General features: G+C 35.2%; 1 long non-coding RNA gene across 1 annotated transcript; it reads right to left on the reverse strand.

Moving 5' to 3' along the window:
* Positions 1–2,045: 2,045 nt before the first annotated feature.
* Positions 2,046–9,403, reverse strand: LOC149917464 (uncharacterized). Its single transcript, XR_016467460.1, has 3 exons — positions 9,287–9,403; positions 4,052–4,147; positions 2,046–2,169 (listed from the first exon to the last, which is right to left on the reverse strand). It is a non-coding gene; the product is annotated as an uncharacterized LOC149917464 (long non-coding RNA).
* Between the last annotated feature and the right edge of the window lie 774 nt (positions 9,404–10,177).

The following is a 10,177-nucleotide window of genomic DNA, read 5'->3' on the forward strand; positions in this document are numbered from 1 at the left end:
GTGATGCAAATCAGCATATGCATTACAAAGCAGAGAAACCCAGCAGGGAAAAACATGCCTAAAATATTCCATGGGCTTCCTTATAGCTCTAGAAATAAACAAACTCTCCCATCGTATCCTGACATTCAATATGCTTTTACAAGTAAGGATTTGCAAACATGAAGAATTTTTCCAGGAAATGGCTTGCCCAAGACTCCTTGTCAAACATATGTGGCTTAAGACTGAGTATTAGGCAATGAAATATTTTTTGTTTTCATCTCAGAGATAGAAGAAAACTATAATTCAGCTACTCTGAACAGGTGACTTAAGGTCATGAAATTCAATCTTTGTCTATTTAAGAAGATACTTACGTCATAAGGAACTTGGGGTAATGAGGTCATTTGTAGGTAATAAGCTGGAGCCTGGATCTATAGTGGTATGTATCTAAAGATAGATGCTCTTTACATCTTTATGTTATTGCTAAGTGAAATGATTTTCAAAAATAGGACCCTGAGGTACTCAGTGATCATGAAAATCAGACCAATGATTTGCCATGTAGTTGCTCTAAAGACTGTATTGAGTTACATACTTTAAAAATGAGACTTACGGGAAAATCTTAAGTGTCATCTGGAAAGTCTGAATTAGGAAGACTGAGAATAATTATCTCTAAACAGCATCCACAACACAATACTGAATCTATTCATTTCCAGAAGCTCTTCATTTCATGTTGTTATCCTTGCTTATTTAGCATCTACTGAGGGTTTATTTGTCCATTCTGCTCCACTGTTTTTCAGGGTATACAGAATGTTACCCCAGACAACTCAAACATTTGCCAAAAAAATACCAAATGCTGTATCAGAGCATTTTACATATTTATATTTTATTTCACATTGGCTAAGTCTGAATAGAAGTATCAAGGAATGACAAGTACTGTTAACAACTTTTTTCCATGAGTACACTAATTTAATAAGATCTATCTCTTTATTGTGCTCTCCCCCCTGTGTCTGTTACTATAACCTGCTTTCAATACAGAGTGACTGTACATGCAAGCCTTCCATGGCACTGCCTTCTAAGGTATGTACCATTGATTCGACTCACTGACTTGAGAGACAAAAAAGGCATCAACTGAAATGAGATAGATAGTACTAGGATTTTAGTTCATATTTGAAATGTGGTTGATGGAAAGGTGTGTGATATATCTAGAGAGTTTACTCTCTTTATCTTGTCTCCTCCCATGCAATGCAGCTAAAATTTCTAGTTGGAAGAGAGCTTCTCCTTTCAGGAGGCTCTAGAGTTTGTCAGGTCAAACCACCTTGCACAGAGCTCATGCCATGAAAAGCTGGAGTGTGGAAGAACCGCGTAAGACGACTAGGCCTTGAGTGATGGCTGAAATAACTGAAGATAAGCAAACAGTATTTTTAGTGCAAAGCTGACAGTTACCAGCTCCTCTGTGAATTAAGTTCTTCAGAAGCATAAAAAAGGAAAACTGAGGTAAAGACAAAATTACTTGTAATGATGAATAAATTTTTCCAGGCAAAAAAAAAAAAAAAAAAAGAAAAAAAAGAAAATTAAGCAGAAATTTACTTGTTATAATAGTAGGTTTTTCTTCCAATAAACTCAAACGAAAGACATAAAGAAGCTATTGCAGGCCCTAGAAGAGTACCGAAGAGCACACAAAAGAGAAATATGAATGGTATGTTTTAAACAGAAACTTCAGGAAGATGTGAATATACTGAAGAATTACTGGAACAATGGAAAAAACTTACTATTTAAGAAATTATGTTTCTGATAAGACATCTAAGCAGGATACAAAACCAAAACTTGGATGAAGACTAGACTTTGATGAAGCAGAACTGTGACACAGCCATTTGCATCAGGACTGATATTTCAGAGGAACTTCCATAGAGACAGAAAACGTTGCATCAATCTGGAAAAACTAATGTATCTGCATCTAGAAGTTGTAGATCATAGATAAGTAAGCTAGAATGTTTCACAAAATGGGGCACTAACGTGGGAGGTGAAACATGCAAGAGAAAGGAAACTGATTTGCCCTAAAGAAAGATTTATTCAGGCACAGAACATACCTGACTTTTTTTTTTCTTTCCATATGGAGTTCTAACATTTGAAAACAGAATTTCAGAAGAGATTTGGAGGCATCAGATGTATACTGCATGTACGGGGAAGCAAAGGCTGAAAGACAGAATATCAATATCAGTCTTATAGAAATCCTGTTTGTTCTCAGATGAAATCTAGATAAAGATTTCTAGAGGTGAAGTAGAATGTCAGACACTACAGAAAAACCCTGAAGTGACTAGACCTATATGTCAGGAGCAGTGCATTCTGAAAAATCATTATCACTTTAAGGGGTTGTTTTCAGAACTAGGTGAGATTTTTGTGCAGGAATATCTAAGGTTTTAAAAGAAAAGAAAATATGTAAAAAAAAAAAAGCACATGAAACTTGATGGAGGTAGAAGAAATGTAAAAGAAGGTACACAGCTATTTTTTTTAGTGTCCTCAGAGTAACGTTGAGAAAACTTTTCAATTCTTCCACATGTCAGGTCAAGTCAATAGAAAAAGCTACATTTTTGTCTTAGATTGGGAATAGAATAATTTGTTTTGCCTGGGAAAAATTGTGCTGGACCATGATACTTAACTTTATTACATGATCATACTAAAAGATAATGTATCTTAATACTGCTTATGTGTATCATATTAAATTTTCCTAGGGTGGTAGATTTTATATAATACTGAAAAATATTTAGAGGATTAAAAAATTTGCAGTGTGGTACAAATTTAAAATATTTTAAATTCATAAAATGACTACTGGCAAAATCTTTCAATTCAGTCTCATACAATGTGTAGTTAAAATACAAAATGGCTCTACTGCAGTTCAGATGAGATGTACCCTTGACGTTTAGTTCCACCTCAAAGTGAAAAGAAGAAATGCACTCTTGCACGTTGATGTTGATATCATCAGGAATTTCTACTAGTTTTAAAACAACAACAACAACAAAAAAAAAGCAAAAAGAAAGAAAATCTATGTTCTTTGATGTCACAAATACTACCATCATCTCCACAAAATGATGTAATGACTCTCTGTGACAGCAAACTTTGTTTAAAGACAGTTCAGACGTTGCAAGATGTGGCTTATGCTCATTTTATGTTGACTCTCTGTGCAAAGATTCCTGAGCTATTTTAAAATCTCAGACAAAAAAAATATAAAGAACATTATGTGTCACATTTTCCTGGAAAGGCCCGAGGTGGGCAAGAGTTTCAACAGACATAAACAGATGGTCACCTATCATGACACAGCTTTTAACATGTTCTCTACTTTCTGTTCGCAGTGGTGCCTCTATTTCAGTGGACATGCATCGCAGCTGCTGTTTTCAACACTGATACCTGGTTGGTCCTAACTTCAGACATTTGAATTTCACTCTCTGTGATTTTTAATTTAAATAAAAACCAGTCATGTGCTGCCATCTTGTTATGGCAAGATTTTACATCTTACATTTGATAACAGCTCTTCTGTTAAATGTACTTTATATACACATGGGTAGCTCTCTTTCAAGCTCTACTATCTAATTTACTCCACACTACAGTAATTTAATCTGATTCCAATTCTTGTCAGTGTACCATTGACAATAGTTCTATGTTTGTCAGAACTCTTGATAATCTACTCACATAATGCCTCACAGATTCACTGTGGCTGCCTTTTCAGTATGCCTATGAAAATTTCTCAAAAAAAAATTTTCGCTCTACACAGTTTCATCTTTAATGCAAACCAGATTTAGGAGGAGTGTTCTATCCTGAGTATTTTTTTTTAATTTTTAAGACGTTTGGAAAGAAAGGGCTTGTATTAAGATCACATCTTTGTTATGGTGATATGATTACTTGTATGAAAGTTGTTAAGGCAAACACTAGAATTGTTTATCTGCTTATCTTTGATCTGTTATTATATTGGTAAATACTGAGTAGCTTCTTGATGATAGCATATGATTCTGTTGCCCATCATTACTGTTAAAAAATAAAATGGAATCCAATGGTGTTATTAAATCCTTAATTTTATACTCACTTTTCCAGGATTAGATGTGTCTTAGCTCGTCACTAAGGCAACATGCATGGATCTTGGAAATTGATTTGATTCACCTGTTCTGCCATCCTAGCAGTCCTGTAAACACATTTACAGCAGTTGCAATATTTATATCGTCTCTAAATTCATGCAGTCAACTTTCTACAATTTTGTATGAAATTATGAAGTTAAAAGAGTGCATTAATCTCACTAAAGAAATAAGATTTTTAAAACTGTGATTGTGATTTTTCTTTTTTTAGTAATTTTTGCTATGTCAATAGATTTCACATAACAGAAAGCATATGACTAGCTATGCTTTCTCCAGGGGCACATGATCACAGACAGAAGGAAAAAGAAACGCTACTAGTAAAGCAACTCTTATTGTACATATACTTCAGGAGGAATTGCACTAATCTTATACTTAAATCATTTATATTTTATATATTTATGAGTTGGAAGAGAACCAAATCATGGTAAGACTCAACAGATATGCCTCTATCAACTTAGAACAACTGACTGAGGAAAAACTGGAAGTATTATTACCTGAGAATGTCAGCTCCGATAATAACCACATGGTTATGAACATGAGCTAATATCAGCAGTATGATCAGGGATTGCTATGCAATATGTTGGGAGAGTTTGCTTTCTTTTTCTGAATATTTCGTACACAATTTTTTCAGTGACTGAATAGAGGCATTGGTAGTCAAATTATGAGAAGTGTTTTTTCTATCCTGGGAGAATTCCTGAGATCTAAACCGAAAATTTTAAGCTGGAACAATTTAAATGTTCTGTTACAAACAAACAAACAAAAAAAACATCATTAAATGTATTATTTTCTTGTGAGTCTTCATTTTTACACTGTTAAAGAATACATATTTTTCAATAGCTACACACAATAATTAACTACAGGACTTTTAAATCTAGAAACACCAAAACTAGATTTAATTTGTTTGCTTTTAAACTTCAGCACTTGTTTTTCTAATTAGTCTGTTTTAGATATTTCATTAGCATGCTTTCAGATAATTAGCAAAAAATTATGAATAAAATAGTGAAAAGTGAGAGACCACCCAAAGTAGAATTGCAAAATTAACATAGACTTCTATCTTGAGGAAATTTATAAAGAAATTGAAATATTGTAGAATGCTAAAGCTCTTGGTCCTAGCATAAACATTTACATTTGTAGAGACATGGATCATATTTAAATATGGAGTTAATTATGCAAATTATTTAGTAACATATGGAAAACTGAATGGTAATGATAGTTCATTACTATTTACAGCTGCAAAGACAACAATTCAGAATTGGCAACAACCTTGCATACCAGCGTGTATGGTGTCTTGCAGCCTAAGCAAACACAAGATTTCATCATTGACTATAGAACTTCATCAGCTGTAAACTAAGTAGGTGTGCAATCTGAGACACAAGACGGTGCAGCTGATGCACTCTTTGTGGTTTGTGGTTAGTAGTTGCAGAGTGCACTACAATGAGCTTTTAGTATCATCTGAACTGGATGAGTGAAAACGTTGAATGTCAGCAGAGCTGTAGTCTGCCAACTACTACCTAATCTGTACCTAGTCCAATCTCATCATTAATACCACTCATGCAACTACACGTAGGTTTCTGTGGTGCAGACACAGTCAACTGGATAGTAGTGCTCTGCCTATATAGTTTACTGTAGACATCAGCTTAAAGATATGATGAATAATTTTTTGGCCACATTGGCTACCTTTATTAGATAGTCTTTGACTGGTTAAAGAACATAAATTGTACATTTATCATGCCTGTGTTTGGTCGTCATACCTATGATGGCCATTTATACATTTCTCCTGTCACCCTTGATACGAAATAAAACTGTGTGACAACTGAGTCACTATGCCCATTAATAAAAAGGATCTCAGCTCTGACTTGCAGATATATTTGTCGTTATCTGGAAACCTGATGGAATTTGCAGATACAAGAGAAATCCATAAGGTATGATCTCTTTTATGCTGAGGAATACACTTCAAGGAGCATATGAACATACCTGTTACTAAGGCAGTTTATCTCAGGAATAGAAATGCAAAAAACCCTGATAACAAACAAACAAACAAACAAACAAAAAAAAAGAGCAAATCAATGGTGTATATAGGACACTACAAGAAGAAAGAAGTTAAATTGTCAGCATACTATGGCAAGATATCTGATATCTGCATATTATCAGAGACAAAGAAAAAAGAAAAGCAATGCAAAATTTTAGCAAGGTTTGCAAAGTGGATGAAACTCACAGCTGCCAATGTATGAAATCGCCTTTCTAGGAGAAATGTAAGTAGAGAGTGTTTGAAAATGGGCAATGAATTCAGCAGTTTCAGTGGCTTCAGTGTCCTCTAATTACATATATAGATAATACACCAGGATGCATCAGAAAAGTTTAGGGGATGACATACTGGAAAAGACCTCTGCAGAGAAGGACCTGGGTGTCCTGGTGGACAACAGATTGGCCAGGAGCCAGCAGTGTGATCTTGTGGCCAAGAAGATCAGTGGTATTCTGGGGTACATTAAAAAGAGAGCAGTCAGCAAGTTGAGGGAGGTGATCCTCCCCCTCTACTCTGTCCTGGTGAGGCCACATCTGAAGTATCCAGTTCTGGGATCTTCAGTACAAAAAGACAGGGATCATCGAGAGAGAGTCCAGTGGAAGGCCACAAAGATGATCAGGGGCCTGGAGCATCTGCTGTACAAGAAATCTGGGACTCTTCAGCCTGGAGAAAACGGAGAGGGAATTTTATGACTGCTTATAAGTATCTAAAGTGTAGGATTCAAATGGGTGGGATGGGCTCTTCTCAGGGGTGTGCAGTGACAAGACAAGGGGCAATGGGCACAAAGCGCATCACAGGAAGTTGCATGCATATATGAGGAAGAATTTCTTCACTGTGAGGTGACAGAACACTGGTACTGGCTGCCCAGAGAGGTTGTAGGGTGTGGGAATACACAAAAAACTGTTCAGAGCAGCAGCTGGTAAAAACTGTTCAGAGCAGCAGCTGTGGAGCAAGATAAGCGGCATGAGAACCAAGGACACCTTTAGAAGAAGAAAGAATGTCTCACGGTTCTGATTGGATAAGCGTCTGTGTGAACGACTGAAAAATGTTTTGCAGAATGCTCTGTTAACATGCATAACTAGAGTAGTGCTTAACAATAAAGCAGACTAATAGTTTTTAACAAGAAAAAAAATAATAAAATAAAATTCAGAACAAGCAAAGCCTTACAGAACCTTTCTTGTGCTGTGTCCCCGTAGTAAGATCTCCCCTGGAGATGTTCAAGACTTGCCTGGATACTTTCCTGTGTATCTTTCCCATTTTTCTAGGTAACCTGCTATAGCAGGGTGTGGGACTTGATGATTTCCTGAGGTCCTTTCCAATCCATACCATTCTGTAATAAGAGGAGCACTGCTTTTTATTAATTGGCTTGTTTTAATCATATATGAAATCCATGGTAAGGTCATAGCCCTACGGATCTACTGATTATAGCAAATCATGAAAACAGCAACCTTTGGTTTCAGTGAATTCTAATTTTTCAGGCAGGGAAACATATTTGAAAAAAGTCTGACCTATTCTGTCTGATCCAAGATTTCAACTTCATGCATACCCTCTTTTCAAGCATGAGTTTATTTTTTTAAAAAATATCTGTATGTGGTCAGTCTGTGTTATAGATGGATATTAATAACAGATCAGTAATCTCTGGAGCTCAACAATTATCTCAGCCCAGAACATCCACTTTGCCCTTCAAAAGCCATCTTTTCTCTAAATAATAAACGTCCAAAATAACAGCATAATTGAATGAAATGCAAAGGAATTATTAATGTAATGGAGACATCTTATTCTCATAAATTATTGAGTACAAAATAGCTGTCAACCTGTTGAATATTCCTAGGACTGTGTTAACTTTCTCTTTATCAACTTTATCTATAATTTATTAAAGTAAAAGCATCAGGGTAATAATGATGAGAATCTGGCTTGCATACTAAAAAAAGAATCTTGTCTGAAACCAATACTTAGAAGTTTTAAATTAGTTCAAGCTATTCTGAGTTTTATTGTTGCTGTTTATATTTTCAGGATTCCAAACATAACATTCCAGGTGTTTTTCTTCAGTAAGCATTTCAATTGTTACAAGGAGGTATTTTTTTTAAAAAAAGAACTACTGGAAATCAGACTTTTTCCTATACTCCTTTGGTGGTTCAAGATGCAAAGGAGCTAATATTTCCCTTTAACTTCAATTTCTCTCAGATTTCCTGGCCAGAAATGATGTCTGTAAGCCATCACTGGCCCTTTGAGCCTAAAGCAAAAATATGCTCTCATGTTCCAGCCTAAGCAAAAACAAATGTATCTCTCAGAATGTGTTTGGAACTGTTTAAATATAATCTAAAACACTACAATATTAGGAGAGTGGCAAGACCTTTAAAATATGATATATCTAATATTTATAAACCCTCTTGCACTTTAGTTTTCTGAACACTGTATTTTATTGCATATGGCAATTTTATACTAATATTCTTTCATGTGCTTGCTTATTTGGCTTGTGAGGAAAATTACTGCATGAATTCATGAAATAAAATATTGGTATTCAGTAGTTCATATGAAAGAAACCAACAATTTTCATGATTTTAAAGCAAGTTCTAAAGGAATTAACAAGAGCCCTCAATTTTAGGAGAAACTTCAAATTTTCTGAGTTTAACTAAGCAATCTCAGAATAATTATTTTCTGCTGATAAAAATAAGTTGGAGGTAAGTGGGTGATATTGACTGGCCTTTTCAGTGGTTTCAGCAGGCCAAATATAATCTGTGTTTTCAGGGCTGAATAGATGAGAAAATAAGAGAATAAGGAGCTCATCCTATTGTTCCATTTATAGATGGAGTCAAGTAACAATGAGATTTAACATGCATAAATCCAAAAACACGGTTGTGATCTTGAAGCAAACTAGATTAAGATGAATTTGTCAGAAGCCCTTTTAACTGTGAAAATACATGTTATTAATTTTCAGAGCTCACAACCTAGCTTTGACTATGAATAATATCTCAGTTTTCTCTGTGTGTTCATGTCCAAGAGGCTGCAGGTGTTTCTTTGGCTGTGGACTTCACCACTCACTGTGATACACGCTATCAGTAGATTTAAAACAAGCAAACAAACAAACAAAAAAACAAGAACACAAAAAACAACAACACTAAGCGCAAAGCAGATGTAGGGTGTTCAGAGGGAAGCAGTTTCTTACCCTTTGTCTCTCAAGCAGATCACCTTGAATAATGGAGAAGTCACTGATGCAGAATGGTACTGCCGTGCTCCATGGCCACTTCTGACTGCCCGAAGTATAAAGGCAAAGGTCCTTGGACATCAGCCTGTAAAAAAAAGTGGCTTTTCTTATTGGTACTGCAGTATTTAATAGAGGTGTTTCAACTGGAATCCTGTCATGTAGAAAACCAAAGAACTGTGAGCAATCTACTCTCAGTAGAAATCTTTTGGACTCTTTAATTTTCTCTACCTAGAGACTTCATTACATCCTGTGAGCCACAAATGGTATGAGGGTCCTTAAGGGAAGGAAAGGAATATATTTCCAGTTGTTGATAAAATGCCCTCTTTTTCAAATGTTTGTTATGCGTACTGGCTTCTTGAGCTTTTAATGTTTTTGGATGGTCTGCCTGTAAGACGTAAGAAGAATTGCCAAGGCATGATTTACCAACACTTTTACAGATGACGTTTTGGGTTAGCTGTATAGAGAAATACAAATAAATAAAGTTATTACAAATGCTACTTGCCACCTCATATTTGATTTGCCACTGAATAATTCCATGCAGAGATGACAGAGTAAATACTGGGAAATTTCAAACTGAATGCATAATTACCTATGTTGAATTCACAGTTGTCTGTACTGCACATGAAATATATATATATAGCTTGGAATAGCTTGGATAAAAGGACTCTAAGACACTTAGGTTTTATTTAGTAATAACGATATGTCACAGCTGTTGGAGGCCCCAGTAAATGTAAAAAATGTCTAAGACTTGTTCTATAAAAAATATCTATATTCAAAGATAAAAAATATGCTAAATGAATCAAAACCCTACACACAGTACAGCAGCAATGAGGAAAATGGAAACAAAATCTT

Source organism: Phasianus colchicus, chromosome 6, assembly GCF_987193195.1.
Source record: "Phasianus colchicus chromosome 6, bPhaCol1.hap1.1, whole genome shotgun sequence".
Taxonomy (NCBI): Eukaryota; Metazoa; Chordata; class Aves; order Galliformes; family Phasianidae; genus Phasianus; species Phasianus colchicus.